Source organism: Tachypleus tridentatus, chromosome 4, assembly GCF_004210375.1.
Source record: "Tachypleus tridentatus isolate NWPU-2018 chromosome 4, ASM421037v1, whole genome shotgun sequence".
In the NCBI taxonomy this organism is placed as follows: Eukaryota; Metazoa; Arthropoda; class Merostomata; order Xiphosura; family Limulidae; genus Tachypleus; species Tachypleus tridentatus.
Genome location: NC_134828.1, coordinates 122,009,466 through 122,030,250, shown reverse-complemented (window position 1 = coordinate 122,030,250; position 20,785 = coordinate 122,009,466). Strand labels below are relative to the sequence as shown.

Genomic DNA, 20,785 nt, shown 5'->3' with positions numbered 1-20,785 from the left:
TATTCTACTTAACCCTGGAATTATGTGGAACCTGCACTCAACCAAGGACTTAAAATGGAACTGCTTTGGTTTCAGAATTACAATATAGTGAACCAACTTCCATGAATGATAACTGAAACTAGTACTGATCAAAGAGAAGGGTTTTGCACTCCCCAACTAGATAACTGTATGCAAAATATGAACCAAAATTATGAGTAGGTTTCCAGTAAGGCTGGAGCCACTCTTACTGAAATACGAAAAAAAACATCCAGGAACCCTAGAAGGAGGACCCTGACTATGCCCTCTTCTCAAAGAATGATTAGCACACTCAAAAACTTTGGTTGAAAAGCCTCTTGTTTACCACAGATTCTCAAGCTCTACTCATGCAGCCTGGGGTGATAAAAACAGAGCTCTGGAAACTGTGCAATAGGTGAATCAAGTTCCCTACATTTTATTCAAATCAATCACAATTTGTTCAACATGAAGAACAGCAAGATTAGCTGTATTCATGAATGTTCACGAGTGCCAATCCATAATATCATCTGGTAGGTGTCTAAATGATCTTACAGGACACCTCATTTTGACAGAACCTGTTGTATACTGGTGGTAGTATTATAGTTAAAGTAGTTACTAGTATGAAGTTGAAAAGTGAAAGCATACCTGCCTCAGAAGCACTCACCCCAGAATGGTAAACCATGGAAAATAAAGGGACCTTGGAAATGAAAGAGTATATGACTGAGGAAAATACTCATTTCTGGTAAAAGCCTAGGAGATGTGGTAAACAAATCTACAGGAAGTAGAAGAAAACCATCAGAAGAGGAACTGGCCAGATCATGTAAACAACAAGATAGGAGAGTAACAGAAGTATTCCATATACTGACACAATGTCTTCAAAGAACCACTGAATCCGGCAGCTAATGACACTGGAGATTGAGAAATAGCTACAGTGTCAACAGATGTTAAGTATGTTTTGGAATTATTATACAGTACTATGAATAAACTGTGAACAAAAAAAACATTTTAAAGAACATTTTGACAGCTGAACTTTTATATAACGAAAAAACTGACAATGTTATACATACTTCCTCTTGTCGATATCCAAACAATGAATTGTAATGTCCTGAATACCCAACAAACCTGTTGCATCAATCAAAAGTTAAATTTTAACATAAACAGCTGTCTTCACATGTAACTTAAAAATAAAAAAGTCAATTCTGTATTGATGAACTATTGACAATTACTTGATTGTCCTTTTTCATTTTTATATCTCTCAAAATTTCAAAACTAAAATGACGAGTTTGTGGGAAATTAAGCACAAAGCTACACATTGGGTTATCTGTGCTCTGCCCACCACCAGTATCAAAATACACAATGGGTTATCTGTGCTCTGCCCACCACTAGAATCAAAATACACAATGGGTTATCTGTGCTCTGCCCACCACCAGTATCAAAATACACAATGGGTTATCTGTGCTCTGCCCACCACCAGTATCAAAATACACAATGGGTTATCTGTGTTCTGCCCACCACCAGTATCAAAATACACAATAGGTTATCTGTGCTCTGCCCACCACCAGTATCAAAACCTAGTTTCTAGCAATGTAATTTTGCAAACATACTGCTGTGTCATTGGGGGAAAAAGTACAAGTTTAGGACATTTTGAAAATATAAAGAATTCTATGGCATTTCAATAAGTTATTATAAAATTTTCAATGACCATTAAATTCACTGTAAACACAATCAATGGAAAAAAACATTTTAGCTAGTTTAGTTATTTTAGTCAAAATAACATGTAAGTTTGTTTTCTCACCAAGATATTACTTGCTAACCAATACATTGTTTAGAGGTTAAGGGATCATCTGAAAATTCATTTCCAGCATCTTCTGTTATACTGCACTAGACCTTAAGTGCCAATCAGTACAAATCACCAAGTATGTATGTGCCATTTAGGAAATTGTTTCATCAAAACAACTGATTACCATCTAAGGGCTGGGACTAACTTCGACCAAAACTGTAAAGTGGCTGGATAATTATAATTTGTAAAATAAGCCTTGTTACACAATATGTCAACTATATAAAAGTAACCTGTTTTGATCAGTTGATTGAATAACTTGGAAAGCAACACAAAATCATTTCACATTATATTTTACAATCACAATTAAAAGAATAACAACAACAAATAAACATCTATAAGAAACTAATTTCCACACTACAACAGTCTGAATTACCCACTGCTACATAACTACAAAACACTGAGTGTTAAGAATAACACTCAGACTTCAGGAAATGTCACACGATCGTATGCTATAATTATACAACTTGCACTTTCTGAAAGAAGCTTGTCTGCTATTTGAAATTCATGAAAATTCTCCGATTTTTCAAGTTCTATAAAACATTTTTTCTTGACTTTCCACAAATTTCATGACACATACAGAACCTGTACAAACTTTATTTTTTATTTAAAATGAAAACTTGTTACATTTAGATTGGTACATCAATAAATTACATTATTCAGTTTAGACATTAATATTATGTGCAATATTTATAAATAAAGATCCTCTCATAATGCTAAGTTTATTTATTAAATGAACAAACAATAATGTTCTTCAATATTTGATTACTTACATAAAATGTGAATTTGAAAGGAAACACTCATTTTCATGGTGTTACAAGTTTGTTTTTATTACTTAAGACATATTTTTATTGCATATGAATTGTAATAATATCTTTGTATAAAAAATTAAAAACCAACAAAAGTAGAAAAAAATAAACACATAAAGGTAAATACAAGTTTAGCACATTGCATAATTTAAACATCTACACATACATATATTAAAATGTTTCAAAAGTCATGTTACACGTAATTTTTAAGCACTTCTACCAACAGTGATAAGTTAGTCTACAAAACAACTTAAAAGATTAAGTTTTTATTACTATGTATTATTAGCTGTCTTTTAGTATCATTTATTTTGAGTACTTTTTCACTGTGGATCTTGTTATACTTTGTAAACTACTATATTTCATATTTTAACAGAAGTTAACAAATTACTCACCTTCCTTTGAAGAATGTAATATAAAAAACTGATGAATAACAGTTTACAACCTTCAAGATGTACATCTTCAAAGTCAAACTATTTTCATGTTCAGTCTGAGTGTGATGTATTTCTATATACAATATTTCAGAACAGTATTAACTATTTTACAAAAGGTACATCTTCAAAGTCAAACTATTTTCATGTTCAGTCTGAGTGTGATGTATTTCTATATACAATATTTCAGAACAGTATTAACTATTTTACAAAAGGTACATCTTCAAAGTCAAACTATTTTCATGTTCAGTCTGAGTGTGATGTATTTCTATATACAATATTTCAGAACAGTATTAACTATTTTACAAAAGGTACATCTTCAAAGTCAAACTATTTTCATGTTCAGTCTGAGTGTGATGTATTTCTATATACAATATTTCAGAACAGTATTAACTATTTTACAAAAGGTACATCTTCAAAGTCAAACTATTTTCATGTTCAGTCTGAGTGTGATGTATTTCTATATACAATATTTCAGAACAGTATTAACTATTTTACAAAAGGTACATCTTCAAAGTCAAACTATTTTCATAATCACTTTGAGTGTAATGTATTTCTATATACAATATTTCAGAACAGTATTTACTATTTTACAAAAAGAATATTAACATACAGAAAAAGGTTGACATAAATACAAAATGTTTGATAAACTACCTTAACACTAATGACAACCAATTGATAATACTATTAAACTCATCATTTCATGTCAGAGGTTTTTAGAGCTCTTAGGTGAAACATTAAGTTCTATTCTTCAAATCAAATCTTTAGAGTATAAATATCTTTCTGTCTGAAAGTGAATTATTTCTTATTTACAAAATTCATTATCTTCCTCAGTTATAAATATCAAACTTTCTAAGTCTGGTTCAGATCCAGCTTTCAAGTTACTCTGCTGCTGTCACACAGAGCAGAGAGATTTCTGCAATGTAGTTTTGAGTAATTAGAAATACTATGACCAAATACTTTTGTATTGAGGGAGAGGAAGTCATAATAAAATACAAATCATTGGAATTGAAGACGAATTTTCCATATTCTTCTTAATTTGTCCATGATCTAAATAAATGTTAAGCCTTATCTTAGTTTCCACCATTTGTTTTGTTGTTGTTGTCAGAAGTAGGATACCAATGACTGTTGATCAAGACACTTGTGGTCCAGATACACTAGTTTCCATAAAATTAGCAAACACTATTTCTCAAATCATTAGGAAACACATGTTAATCTTTAAATCAAAACAATTAACTTCATTGCAACATAAAAAAGAGCTTTAAATTCTAATTTTACAGTGGAAATATCTTTTTATGGTAGTTTTTGTACACATTTTTAGTACTCTTTGACAATTTTAAAATATATAACATGCAGTAGTGAAGCCAATTTATGTAATATCTCTACACAAACTGGCTGCATTAGTAAGAGATGTTTTATTATTAATTTTAACATGATTTTACCTTATATTTGAAAATAGAATTCCATATTTTAAAATTTGTTTTATTAGTAATCTTCATACACAAGTCTTGCCATATTACAGATGTAATGTTCACTATATTTCTGAATTTATTATGTATATCTACACAAGATGTTGCAAGCTGTTAGTAAAATGTACAAGTCTGTTGTATGCTAAATATCAAATACACTGCAAAAGTATTTCTAATCAAGAAAGGATGGTAAAAATGAAGATGACAATATGAGTTACATATTAACATGTTAATGTTTATGTAAAGACTTATAATACTATATCCATGGCACTGTTTGCATATTGTGCTTGCATTGCCTTTAGAGCCTCTGAAATGTATATTTACAAGTTTTCCTTTTCAGTATCCCTGTACACTGTATATGATATTTTATCCCTATACACTGTATATGATATTTTATCCCTGTACACTGTATGTGATATTTTATCCCTGTACACTGTAAATGATATTTACTCTTCTTCACCATGAACTGTCATTAAATCAAATACATAATACCAAATTAAAAGTTAAAAATAATCATCTAACCTTAAAATTATCATAAATATATTTATATAAATACTATACAATTTTTCATGTATTTCTGTATACATTTGTTAGCAATGTGAACAGTTTCACTACTTTGATCACAAGACTATATGGTATTACAACTAAATATACTTTACAGTGTTTCACACTGATCCACAAGTTTATTTAACAAAACACTCAGATTTGAACAATAATAAAACTAAGACTGGTAAAGTGATAAGAAAGTGTGCCCTTAGTGATGTTTAATATACTTATAAATAATTACTTGTTTGTTTGTTTTTTGGAATTTCGCACAAAGCTACTCGAGGGCTATCGGTGCAAGCCGTCCCTAATTTAGCAGTGTAAGACTAGAGGGAAGGCACCTTGTCATCACCACCCACCGCCAACTCTTGGGCTACTCTTTTACCAATGAAAAGTGGGATTGACCGTCACATTATAACGCCCCCACGGCTGGGAGGGTGAGCATGTTTGGCTCGACTCGGGACATAATTACTTTCTTATGTTATTTTATTACATTCTGTACAAACAGAAAGTTAATTAAAAACTCAGATAACATGCATAATGTGGCATAAATTAATATTCTAAAGAAATAAGTTCTGTTTTTGAAAAGTGTGCATAATTTGTATTCATTCACCAATAAAATGTGTATGTTTTTTCAAGATGCATAAATTATTCTGATAAACTTTGTATGACTGTAATGGTATTTATCTGGCACTAAAATAAATAGAGATAAAAACTTTTGCAGTCAGATTCTGGTTAAAGTTTGTTATTCTAAATGATGAACAAAATAACCTATGTCCATTTTGGAAATGCCAAAATTAGAGACAGGTAAAACTTACACAATTCAGTAAGGAAGGTGGCTATTCTTCTATAAATCTAGAAAAGGTTAACAGTAAGTCAGCTGTTTCTACAATTTTATTCAACAATGTAGAAAGGAACAACTAACCCCTAATTTTGTAAAGGTAAAACTTTCAAAAAAAATTTAATAAATACACACACATTATTCAAAATTTAATACAGAAAAACTATTTAAGGCCATGTTGAACACAAAATACAAAGAACTACATGACTTACAAAAACAAAAAAGGAACCCAGACAATCAACTGGCATGCTGCATTAAACCAGAGATTTACGGACTTATACAACAAAACATAAACCAAATCAATACTAAGAATGGCAGAAACAAAAAGATCTGCCACAACAAAAAACTAGAAAACTGAGATGCAAACAACAGAAAAGACACCAAAACGACAAACCGTTGACTAATCTCATAATTAATAGATCTGACTGACAATTAAACACAGACGAGATACATCTACTTAACAAAGGACTCAACTTTGCAACAGCACCTAGGAACATTCCAACCATAGAAATCAAAACGTGTTTAGAAAATCTATGCAGGAGACTTGTGATACTTTCTACAGAGAACAAATCAAGGAAACAACCAACAAAAAGAAGATAACTTAGATAATTTTATTGACATCCAACAGTCAAACTTCCCAGCTAAAATTAAAAACTTATATTTTCCAGAAACACCTAAAAACAACATCTAAAATTATTTTTTCAAAGAATTTTCTCACAAAACCATCAACATAATTTCACAAAACAGAAAACTAAAAAACAATCTTACAAAAAGAGGCATTAATTCCATTAAATACCTAAAACAAGACAAAAACATAAAAATTCTAAAAGCAGATAAAGATAACGCTATAGTCATAATGAACACGAATGAATGCATCCAAAAGATGAAAAACATCCTATCAGACACGAACAAATTTAAACCAATACACACAAATCCAACAAAGACACGAGACGCAACTTAACAAATTACTACTGAAAATGGAAAAAGCCAACACAATTTCACAAACACTTTATTCCATTACGACCAATAATGTCCACATATGAATTATTTAATTACAATCTTGGTAAATACATAGCATGGGCATTCTCCAAATATGAAACATCAGCCTAATCTAAATCAACTTAATCATAAAGTCTTAATGGCCAGTTTCGATGTTATATCCCTCTTTACAGAAGTTCCAACCACTGAAGCCTGCAAGATAGCCTTAGAACTCTATATCCACGACCCTAACCCAACTATAGACATTACCAGCAACCAATTAGCAACCCTCATAGAATTCACCACGATAAAGACAAACTTCATGTTCAACAACCAAAACTATATACAAACAAATGGCTAAGCATGGGCAACCCAGTATCACCAGTTCTAGCCAATATTTTTATGACACAAGTTGAAACACAAGCAATTAACACAGCATTACATCCACCACTATACTGGTACAGATATGTAGATGACACGATTGTGGATTCAGATCTACAGAACACACACTTAATTTTTTCAATCACATTAACTCTATACACCCCAACATTAACTTCACATGTGAATAGGAAGAAAGCAATCAAATGTCATTTCTTAACCTCAAAATTACAAGAACCGACACACAATTCAAAACAGAAATCCACCGAAAAATCACCCATACTGGACTATACATTCCTTGGCACTCAGCACATGAAACAAAACAAAAACTTAACATACTAAGAAACCAAATAAACACAGCCATAAAACTATGCTCACCAGATAAAATTAACGATGAATTAGACAAAATAAAACAATACTTCATCAACATCAATAAGTTTCCTCCACAAACCATAGAAAACATTATACCCACACACCTAGACAGAAAGCAAAATCAACCAACAAAAGTAAATTTATCTCACGAATCAAAAAAATCACGAAACCATATACTGCTGTATACCATATATTCCTGACATCAGCAAACAAATAACCAACATTTGGCAAAATCAAGTAACAAAACATGACATTCCAGTTAATACCAAATTTTTTCAAATACCAGACACAAAACTGAAGTCTATACTATGTAAAAACTACACTGACAAACACCACACCAACATTATTTATAAAATATAATGTGATAACTGCCACGACTTCTATATTGGAGAAACAAGTAGAAAAATGGAAACCAGATTCAAAGAACATAAAAAGTCACCTTCACACGTTTTCGAACACTGCAAGTCAAATAAACACAACATAACGATAAAAAACACTCAAATACTAAATAAAGAAACAAACATGAATAAATGCAAAATTAAAGAAGCCTTACTTATACAACAACTTAAACACAAAATAAATCAATATAAAGAAATGCCTTAATAATTAACATAATAAAATAAATAAATTATACTGGATCAAAGTATGACCCTACCAAGTTTCAAGATAATATGTCAAGATATGTAGGTATGGCAACCGACTGAAAAGAGTTTGGAAGAAGGTGAAGCAACAGAAAAACTATATCTCTTTCATGATGATGAGGAACCCACATCAAGTAAAAATGTATCTCAAGATGGCTGGTATGGGTATTAAAACTGTTTTTCTTAACCTGAAGGCCTGAGATACCTAAGAAGGTGAAACATTGTTTTCTAATTTATTTTAATAAAAGTTTTAATATCCATACCAGCCATCTTGAAATACAGTGCACCTATCCATGGAGACAATTATGAGAAATAACTGTCTTGTATACCATACTGCAAAAAATTGGAAACTGGATTCACTGAAAATAATAAAAAAATCCTCCCAAGTTTACAAAGTGCATCTTTTAAAAACAATTTTACTTTAAACATAGAACCAAAAATCAATGTCCATGAAGTTATAAAAATCATCTTAATTTTAAAATGCAGCCTTACTCTAAAACAGTACCACCTGTGGTACTGGGATGTCTCTATTAAGCCTTTTAGTGATCTCTAATCATTTGGGTAAAAAAACCTTTAAAAGTAGACTTATTCTTGAAACACCACTGAAAACCTTTCTTGTAAATAGATTGGACCACCAAAAGATTGATAATAAGCAAAATACATGATTTCATGATTGTTGAGACAAAATTAAAATTTGCCTACTTAATCATATTATTTTTTATTCATGTTATTGTTACACAAAACTACAACAAAATCGACTGAGCATTTTGAACCACAACATGGACAGATATGCTATATGGAATACTGTGAATGTCCATGACTTACTTAAAAATTAATTATTTTTAAGTGAAAGATGCGTTATGTGGTTATAAGTACATAACAGATGCAAAATTGTTCTGAGTGGACTTACGTTAAACAAGTTTACACAAAACCTTGAGAAATAATTACTTCAAAAGACACAACTCGTTATTTAAGGAGATGTTTTAAACACTTGTTTTATTTGAAAGAGCTGTTTTTCTACTGTAATAATTTTATACGTGCCTAGTGGGGGTCATGTCTCACTCTAAATGCATATTTTCTCATTGCTGTGCATTAAAAAAATCAACATAGGAGATAATTAAAAACTACATATTTAAAATCCACAAATAGAGAAAATAAAAAAATGTAAGCAAATAAACTGTAGATCTATTGCTGACAGTTTACACAAGCAACAACTCACCATTTTGATTCCACTATAAAATTATTTCAAAGGATATTTATTGTGTTACAGGACTCCACTGAGATTTCTGCAAGAAACTGACAGTATTTTTAAACTTACTTCCCCATCCTTAATCATGTCACAGAAAAAAATTTTCTAAGTTCTTCATTTTTAGCCATCATAAAATACAGTGTTTTACTAGTATGTATATCAGTTGGAAACTACAGCTTGTGCATTTCTAGTGTTTTTATTGAAAACATCCACAACAAAATTAGGGGATTCTGATGTTGGATATTGTTATTCAAGCCACTGTTGTTCATTATTACCCAAGTTTATTTCCCTGGCAATATGTCAACAGGTGTTTGACACTAGATGATTACCATAACAGATGTTGCTATTCAATACCACATTAGAAATTCTTTCTACTGTCTTTTGTACTTAGCAGAAGTCACAAGTACATATTCAATATTTATTACCACTGCATATATTACTCTTTCACATAGCTATTGCAGTTTTAAATAGGTAGTTGTGGTAAATGTTATTGGTAATTGGCAATTTAGCAAAGTGTGCCACTGAATGAATTATTTGTGTTGCCTTATTCTAAAAAACACTTGTATACAGCAGGCTGTTGAAGAACAAACATATTGTTATGTAAACCTATCAAAGGAAGCATGTGACTGTGTATGTTTATGTTGCACTAACCTTTGTTGTATTATATTGAAAGAAACATTATTCCATTGTGTTGAGATTCCTTTGTTGCTGTTCATATTTTGTTACATAACAGTACAAGCTAATGGAAGCTAGTCATTAAATTTGTGATCATGCAATCTTTGCCTTCACAATGGTCCTTTGAGAACAATTTTACAGTTTGTATGTTACAGGTGTATACCAGTAAATATGTTTATTTTATCTTGAATATGTGTCATTTATTTTTTAATATGTGGTGGATAAGTGGAACATAAAGCACAAGCAACAGTAAACTGTTAAGAAATATGTAACATTCAACTGAATGCACATACACTTGTGTAGTTTAGAATGTATTCTGTATAAATGAATATAAAAATCAACTTAAGTAACAATATAATTAAAACTCATTCTAGACTGTCAGAAAAATAAAGAAACAACATGAATCAAAATACAGAGACTGTATTGTCAAGCCTATAGCTAAAGTCTCTAAAAAAATAAATAATTACAGCTGGAAGTAATGTCTGTATTATTTTCTTAAGCTATAAACCCCTCTTTTAGCTCCATGCCTACAGTACTTATCAAAATAGTTTGTTTATTTTTTAAGAGTCCCAAGTTGTCAGCTTGAAAATACAATTTTTATATTTTGATTCAAATTTTCCGACGATCCCTACATCGCTTCCCAAATTAATAATTTTTTATAATAATGTACACATACACATACATACATATTACTGTATATAGATAAGTTTCTCATTCCCACTGAAGACCAAACACTGTTACTGTGTTAAATAAAGTCTTCGTTACCTATTGAACCTGTTTCTAAACTTCATTGTTCTCAAAATTGGTTCTTCTTTAAATCTGAAATCTTAAATGTTCACATAACTTTAGTGTACACACCTATATACTTCAAATTAATTCATAAATAAATACTCTCAAGTAGTAACATCACAGACCAGGAAAATATGGTGTGTGGTACTCGTCTCTTTCAAAAGGAAACACATGGTTCATTTACATGTTACAGTGTACATCACAGAAGCATTTAGAAAAACACATCAGCAAAAACTAAGTAATAAATTTTCATAACTTGTAAGAAATAAAGTTCAAACACGTGGCCTTAGAAAAGAACCAGAACTGATAAAAACTGCTGTAATATTCCTTCTGAAGTTCAATTTACATTATTTTTGAAGGAGATAATAAAACCACAACTTAGGTATTGGAACATCTAACCTGTTTTTTTGTTTTGTTTAAAAAAAGGGATAAAATTTAATGAGCTTTAAATGATTTGCTTTGTTTTGAATTTCACACAAAGCTACACGAGGGCTATCTGTGCTAGTTGTCCCTAATTTAGCAGTATAAGACAAAAGGGAAGGCAACTAGTCATCACCACCCACTGCCAACTCTTGGGACACTCTTTTACAAACAAATAATGGGATTGACCATCACATAATAATTACGAGTCAAGTGCCTTAACCACCTGGCAGCCAGGCCAGGAACTTTAAATAAAAACATTTCAAACAAGCATAAAAGTTCACATTTTAAACTTTCAATCTCAAACAATGTTCTATCAAGATCTTTTAAACTTTTATTATTAACATTAATTTTTATACTTTGTTATCTTTTAAACTATATGTGGTGCATTTATACTGAATTACTTTAAAAAAAGTGTTTTATCACCTTCTTTAAATTATACCTTTGAAGACCATTTACCCAAAATAACTGTATTTTTCAAGAAGAATAAGGCATTTTTTTAAATTTAATAATTTTCAATACTTTAAAGAAAAAATTCATACAAAAGATACACAGCTTGTTAATTTTGTTTGATAGAGTATATTTAGTTACAGTTTTGTTGTAAAACCAACACCAAACACTTCTACTGTCATCATAAAACTTACAATCTGAAAATCAACACTATCATCATCAACAGATAGATCTTGTATAAAAACAAAACAAATGGAAAAACTGGACAAAAAGTCAGATTTTTGTTTTGATGTTTATTGTAAATTGATAATAGTAATGTTCTTACCCTTGTAATAAATTTACTTTCCTTTTCTTTAATGTTGATAACTTAGCTAAATATTCTAGCCTTGGATGTTCCTGGTGATATAAAAAAAACCACATTATGATCAAGAGTTCAGGTAAAACATCATATCTGTGTGTTAAGAAATTTACATTTTTAAACATGTATTTTTGAGAAACTTTCTCAAAAGAATACCTCTAGAAAACATTCAAATATTATTTTTATAAAACAAAGTTTGAAAAGATGTTCAAAGTGAAATACTAGAGAATAGCTGTAAATATAATACTGGAAACAAACAAAGTTAAAGGTTCCTGAACACCCAATCAAGGCAGGAAAACAAGGTCATTTACCCATCAGGAACGTCAAACTGCATATGTCACAACCTTTTACAGAGTTAAATTCAAAATGTAATTAAGCTAGTTTATTATCGATGTATACAAGTAAACTTTACATCACAATGTAATTACTGAATCAAATTTTAATTGTATTTAAGTTCTTAGATTCTCCCTTCTTCTATAATTTACTTATTGAATGATTTTATGTAAATTACAGTGAAATCCTTCTAAAGCAGCCACCTTCGAACTGAGACAAACTGGCTTGATTAGAGGGTTCCACTGTACATAATTAAGGATTATGTAAACAAAAGGGACTGTGATTGAATGACCACTTTCAAGGGTGACCAAACCTGGTGGATGGCCACTTAGAAGGGTTCCACTGTAGTTATTACTCAGACAAGGCAAAAATTTTACAGCTTTCTATTTTATTTATTTATGATGTCATACACTAGGAAATTAGAGTCATTTGGCATGCACACCAATCACAGCCTCTCTTTTACAAGCTACCAATAGTTCTCTCAGATGTTGTATATCCATAGACTTACCGCTGTACTAACAGGGGGCATATAGTGTGGTAGTGCCATTAGTAAAGAACAAAAACAGATGCTGGTAAACAGTACAATTTATGTTTTTCATGAATATTCTTTATTTATTACTATAAAAGTAACTAAAATGAAAAAAAAACAAGAAAGTTGTTAGGTTAGATTAGCTAAAATAATGAATAGTAATAAGAAATATTATTCATATTGTTTAATGTAATTCAATAGGGTAACATGAGTTGAATGTTCACCAAGTGATTTAAAACTTGTGATGAAAGATTTATAGTTACACGTGGTTCAAAAGTCGATAAAACTATAACATTAAGAATAAACAGATGTATATTGTCACAAGTTTTTAGTTATTTAGGATAAACTATCATAGTTTTAGGTCACAATTTGCTGTCATTCTAGCACAATAAAAATGTAATTTACAATTATTTCATAATTTTTATGATGGTTATGAGGGTGTTTAAATTGACTGATCATTTAGAGAGTTATAGTTTGTAAAATAACAGATAAAATAAACTTTTTTACTGACAGCAAACAACTGATATTTATTAAGGAGGTTTAAAGAACTACATAAGTGAAATTTGAAAATTTGTAAATGAAGTATTTCTAATTTTAACATAAAAAATCACTTTGTAATCAGAACAGTCAACACTATGACAACATATAATTAAAATATTTTTATGATTACTGTCAAAGTTTGTGATGACACAACTAGTACCTTCAGAATCACAGTAGGTATACTGCCATGGTTAAAAGTTGATGTTAAATACACAAGCCCATTGTGATAAAGTTAGTTACTAAGGTACACATTACCTCTAAAGTATCAAAACTAGTCATATCCCAGTGGTGGGTAATTATTTCCAAATACTTTTTTCCACAATTCAAGAAATATTACACCTGAAAGTAAATAAAAACAAAGTGAAAGGTTTATCATCAGTAAAGACAGAAATTGTAACAGAATATAAATCACTCTTTAAACTGATGTGACTTGTGACAATTAATTCAATTATTTATGTTCACCAAAGTGTTAGTAATTAAAAACTTTGTAAAGTGTTTTCTTTTTTCCTTGAAAAGTCCCAAATTACAGATAAAGAAATCTCAAAGTAATAAGATGTTTTTGGAATTATTTTGAAGTCTTTGATGGGAGATTTTAGTTATAGAAGTTTGAAGTCTTGGATGTGAAGCAAATTTGATGTACTTTATGTTGGTTTGAAATTAAGGCCATTTCAAGTAGTGTAAATATACAATGTTGGACGTTTTTATGTTGAAGTAACCCTTTTGCTATGGGTGTCCATTACTACACATATCATGAGGATTTTCTTAGTGAGTTACTTTCCCAAAATTCAGGTCCTTTGTAAAGGTCAGTTTTATATTACTGTACATAGTAACATGAGCACACATGCACCATGTCATTGTAACTTCTATACTGTTATCCAGGCACAGTTGAAAGATCAATATAATAAAAATAATAAATGTATATTCAGAGAGTGGACAAGAAAAATGGCCCCCCTTAAAAATGCTGTTAATTTGTTATATATTTTATTAGATAATAGAAAAATGTGTAAAATGCATTTCATGAGATCTGTTCAAATATGATATCAAATAAATTAACATTTTCAAGGGAGGGGCATTTTTCTGTCCTCCCCCTTGTACATAAATATTTAATGTTATCAAATTTAAGCTATTTTATATGAATTATAGTTTGTAGTTATTTCAGAATGAAAAAAAAGCATTCTTTTTATTAATTTCATAATTGTTTATAGTGGTCAAATCTATCAAGCCCATATAGAGTTTCATTAATAAAAATAACAGACAAAATATTAAGTTATTTTCTGTACAAAAATGTTTGATAATTATCTGGAGGTTATAAAAATTTTGAATGTGAAATTTGAACATTTTCTGATGCATACAAGTATTTTTAATCATAAAATCAAAATTACTATGCATGTTGGATAGTCAACATGCAAAAAGAAAATAGTCACAAGAAAAGCATTACTTAAAAAAAGTATTAAAACTAAATAACACTTTGATATTTTGTGTATGAAAGTTGTAACAGAGTCTGAAGTAGAGAATAATATTTATTCAACTTTAACATGTAAATCTATATAATATTTACCCCAGAGTGACATAAAAACAGCAAAAAATACAGCAGCACCATTGTTGAAAAGATGAGTTATTCTGACAAAAGTGCATGTCTGGCCTGATATTCCATATCTACATCACATAAAATGGTGTCCTTGTAGTCTTCACAAATGTCCTTACTGTAAAAAAATTCAATTTTGTTTCAAGTTTATATAATAAACACAGTACAGCTGTACATTTATATCAATCATAATATACAACTGTCAATTTCAATGATAATGACACACAAAATAACTGACTAATTGAAATTATGTTTAAATCAATTTATCACAAAAATTATTAAAATATTTTAATGGTTCAAAACACATCAACCAATAAAAATTAATGGTTCCAATTATTATTCTTTACAATTATTCCAGCTATAAATAGCTTGTGTGAAAATAATTAATTAGCTAAACAGTCCATCAATCACATAGCTCTTAGTGACTGATTTATCTGAGGTATAATTTAGAAAATAATCAAACATGAGTTATAAAAATAATAAACTGTTTGGTAACTCTTTTTTCTCCCCCCTTATTCAAACCTGTGAGCATCACCCATCAAGGTGAAGCACCCATACAGAAAACACAACACTCCTCCTTCTGAAGCTGGAATCAGCAAACAGGTGTAATATCCAAGCCAAACAAAGTACAGGCTTATCTTAACTCCAAAATACTCCCTGAAAAAATTGAAAGGAACAAACACTGAAGTGATTCTTATCAAACAAAATATAGTGCATACAATAACTAATGAGAAACTCAAAAATATCCATAATAATTTTTTTTTATAAAGAGTTGTCTCAATTGTAAACTTTGACTGGTATAAGAGCAAGGTGATATTCATGCTAAAATTAATACAATTTATATATTTTTAATATTACAGTTTCCAAATTTCATTTGCAAAGCTTCTACAATCTTCTAATTCAATATCAACTTATTTTTTGGTAAAAATGTATGTTGTGTATTATTTTCTCTACACTTACACTACATGAGGTTAGGCCATTTGTTTAACCTTGTAACAAAAAAAATATGAAATAATATTTTTCCTTTCTAAAATCCCCTGCAGATTACAATAAAAGCTTTATCGTCAGGCTTGCATCAGTTAAATGTGACAACTTCCTTTATACTAAGCCTATGTAACAAGTTAGGAATAACCTTATGTACACTTAGTTCAAATTACAGCATAAAATTATGTAATACACACGATCTTCATACGTATATACACATATTGCAAAAAAATTAATCTATTTCTTCATTTATATTTTCTAATGTTACCTAATAAGTATTTTTTCATTTATAACAAACCAAATTTGTACATAAAAATAACAAAAATCTAGTACTTAATTGTGAATGCTGTAATTCTTTTTGTTGTCAAAGATTTAAAGTGTTGTGAGATGCTAACCCAAATTTTCAATGGTGATGTTTTTGATTTTTTTCCAAAATTATTTATTAATTTCAAACACAATTTAGAGCACAATCAATAATAAACACAAAGCATACAATGTCCTATAATTATTACAATTTAACTGTTTTTCTAACCAAACATTGTGGATCAAAACAATTTCCTTAAGCTAGTTAAAGTAAACTGAGTGACAGCCGATTTAAATCTATGTTCCGAAAAACTTCAAAGCCATCCTGTGAACGAGATGGCATTATACATAAAACAGAAGATTAAATGTTTATTTTCTGATTGTTATCAATAATGTAATATCAAATGTCAAAGACATAAAGATATTTTGTTTCTTGTGGTGAAATATTATCATGAAATGTATGTGTATAAAGAAGAAGACACACAAAGAAATTAAGTCAGCCTTCAAAAACATAGTTGTAAAGTGTCGTCTAAAGAAAATACAGAAATATCCAAATTATCTTTGTTAACCTGAAGATGACATAAGAAGTTTGAAGCCTTTTTGTCTACTTTATTTTAATAAAAGTTTTAATACCCACACTGGCCGTATTGAAATACATTGTTACATCAAGTAGGTTTCTCGTGATCACGAAGTACATTCTGTTGAAGACTCAAAAAAAAAACACCTTAACTTTATATGACAGTCTGATGGCAGAATTAGTAGCTTTCCCTATGAGGTTTGTAGCGATTAGAGGAGCTGGATATATAACAACCAAATTATCATTCTGAATGATGCTTCTTTCTTCAAACAGATAATTAAAGTAAAACATAACATAAGTTATGTGGACGTCACTCTACGAACCTAGAACACGTTTCAAAGACGAAGTTCTATGATGATATTTATTAAACATTTATAGAAATATAAAAGAACATTTCAAAAACTGAAATGTCACAGTAACAAAAAATAATATTTTAACGAAAGCTTACATTACTTATATTACTAGTTTGTTAAATGATTTATGCTTAAGTTTTGGTTGCTTTTGTTCTCGGTTTATTGGTAGTTTAACTGAGAAATGGACATTTTAAGATGCTGGGTGCGTAAAATGGGAACATGTAGTCGGTTTAGGTTCAAATTTCCGTCACACCAAACGTGCTAGCCGTTTCGGGGATGGTGGAGTTATAATGTGACGTGCAATATCACTATTCGTTAGCAAGTTGGCACTGGGAGGTGAGAACTAACTACCCTCCCTCCACTCTTATACTACTGAAGAAGGGACGGCTATCGCAGGTAGCCCTTGTGTAACTTTACGAAAAACTGAAAACAAAACAAACATATCACGATATACTTACCCAGTGTAAAAGTACTTTTTTATATAATTGTTTAATTATGCTGATGGTATGAGATGCTAGTCTTGGATATTTTTTTATAGCGTATGACCGGACAAAAAGAATTAAGAAACTAAAATAACTACACGATATTTTAAACAGATCTGGATTTTTGTAATAAGTATTTGCAAACTTGAATAACTCTGGTAATCAATTAATTTTTCACAATTATTTTTATTTTGTAGTGCAGATTTCTGAATTAAGTACAATTCTATAGTGGGCTAACTGCGCTTTGCCCTCTGCGAGAGTACAGTTGAGAAAAGATCTTTCGGTAATGAAATCCAGCTATTATTACATAGTCTACAGAGTACGTCTAGAACGTATTGACAATAAGTAGTATTAGTAAAATTAAAACACTAGTGTGATTAACAGCAATAAGAACTTTTTTATGTTAACGAATCGCATCAACTGCTATATATCAATAACAATGAGAGATAAAATATTTCTGAAAACGCCATTTGTATGTCCAGTCTGATACTATATGTAGTTTACGCGATTTTTATCAAAACAACAAAGTAAGTTGCTTCAGACTAATTAAGACAACAATATTTTTTTCAGGTCCGGCATGGCCAGATAGTTAAAACGTTCGAATCGTAATTACAGGGTCACGGGATCGAATTTTTGTTCCTCCAAACATGCTCGTCTTTTCGCCCTTGGGAGCGTTATAATGAAACGGTCAATCCCACTATTCTTTAGTAATAGTATAGCCCAACAGTGGGCGGTGGGTGGTGATGACTAGCTGCCTTTCCTTTACTCTTACACTGCTACATTAGGGATGGCTAGCATGGATACTTCTCGTATAGCTTTGCATTAAATTAATGAAATCAACAAACAATATTTATGTCACTATTGTCAATCAAGCTATTCACTAAACAATATTACATCACATCAGTTCATGACATCACTCAAACAAGAACATTTTATGCGCATAGCAACAGCGATATTTCACTTAGAAACAGAAAAGAAAGTTAAATATAAGGCCTTACAGTGAAAACAAGAATAATTATATCTATGGCTATTTTAAGTGAATTAATGTACATTTACATTAGTTTACTACTTGCTTCAGGGTCTACAGTAGACCACGAAATTATACATGGTTCTACTGTTACAATAATCTGTTCAAAAGATGTTCATAATAAAGAAGGAAAACTGATAAATTGGTACACACCTCTGAATGAAGTAGTGACAAGTATGGAGAGAATACAAAGGAAAGATGGCGGCGAATTATTGTTGACTGATGTGCAATTTGAAAACGCGGGAATTTACACATGTGGAAATGGTGAAGGTGATTACAAACATGTCATAGGTAAATAAAATTATTTTATTTTATTTTAGGTCTTATTTTCGTTTATTAAACCTTATTAATTTAACACAAATAACATTTAAATCGAAATCACCCTTCTCGATATTGAATGTACTTCAGCCGTTACCTATGAATTTAATGTCACCCACAATGTGTATTGATTAAAAATGAATTCCCTCTATATTTACTGTCAGGAAAGCATTTGAATTAACTGACAATATTGATTATTAATGTAACCATATGTTTGCGATATTTTTGTTTAAGCTCATTTGAATGCGTTGGTCAGTTATACAAAATGTGATTCTTCTGTTTTAGCAGTTAACAATATTAAAAGTAAATATGATGCTCTTCGTAAAATCAACCTCACGAATACAATGTTTTCTTTAAACTTTCTAAACCTAAGAATGTAAGGTATCTCACTTATACAGACCATGCTCGATCTGTCTTTAGATTGTATAATATGGTTCCAGATTGTTAATACAATTGCCGTACGACTCTTATTTTCTGAATACTTATATTTACGTATACAAATTAGATATTTTTAACACAAATGTTTGTTATTTTAATACTATAAAGAATTGATGGAAAGTTAGAAGTCAATGAAACCAAATATTTATTCTTAAAATCAGATATGTTTACAGATATTTATCCCACATTTTTCTTAATTTGTTCATTACGGATTTTAAATTAGTGGTATGCAAAAATCGAATGTTACATCTAACATATTCTTTAATCTTAGAACCCATTTGTAGGGTTTGACAATAGTAACGGAATTATTTTTATTCATTATAAAATATGTATAGCATGGGTATTAAATACTTAGGTTTGTGAAGCAAAGAAGATATTCCGATAATAAAAGAGTTGAACAACCACTTCAAGCGAAAATATCCTTTGGGCTTATTCCTTTCTAAATGATTTTACACTTCTTATGATTTAGTGATTCTTATGATTTTAACCAGTGGTTAAAAGGGATTTAAATTGAAACTTTTAATTGTAATCTCATTTGTTAAAACAATACATTATCAACCATATTATTACTGATGAGGCCTCTTGTTATCACTAGAGATCGTGAAGACAGCAATATTCGTAATGTTGTTTATGAACACAAACGACAGTAAGGAGTGTATGTAGCTTAATGGTAAAGCGTTCGCTCTGCACGTAAAAGGTTCTGGATACGATCCCCAACACCTCTACGTGTACATTTTTAAGGCCCGGCATGGCCAGGTTGATTAAGGCGTGCGTAATCTGAGGGTCGCGGGTTCACATCCCCGTCGCGCTAAACAAGCTCACCCTTTCAGCCGTGGGGGCTTTACAATGTGATGGCCAATCCCACTATTCGTTGGTAAAAGAGTAGCCCAAGAGTTGGCGGTGGGTGGTGAGGACTAGCTGCCTGACCTCTAGTCTTACACTGCAAAATTAGGGACGGCTAGCGCAGATAACCGTCGAGTAGCTTTGCGCGAAATTCAAAAACAAAAACAAATAATAGTACATAAAGCTACGTCAGAGAAACAGGGAAAAAAGCACCCACATAAACGAGCACAATCATCAACCTT

The 20,785-nt window shown here is 30.5% G+C and overlaps 1 long non-coding RNA gene across 2 annotated transcripts in view; it reads right to left on the bottom strand.

Annotated features, from left to right (window-relative positions):
• Positions 1-19,367, bottom strand: part of LOC143249966 (uncharacterized) — a 31,765-nt gene extending 12,398 nt beyond the window's left edge. Inside the window, exons 1-7 of one of the 2 annotated variants that reach the window (XR_013028064.1) lie at positions 19,098-19,367; positions 15,741-15,875; positions 15,192-15,336; positions 13,889-13,972; positions 12,199-12,269; positions 9,510-9,586; positions 1,062-4,225 (exon numbers count right to left, since the gene is read on the bottom strand). This is a non-coding gene — a long non-coding RNA (uncharacterized LOC143249966). Of the gene's footprint in view, positions 1-1,061; positions 4,226-9,509; positions 9,587-10,420; positions 11,041-12,198; positions 12,270-13,888; positions 13,973-15,191; positions 15,337-15,740; positions 15,876-19,097 lie in introns of those variants that run through there. The other variant, XR_013028065.1, reaches the window with a different exon arrangement.
• Positions 19,368-20,785: the final 1,418 nt, after the last annotated feature.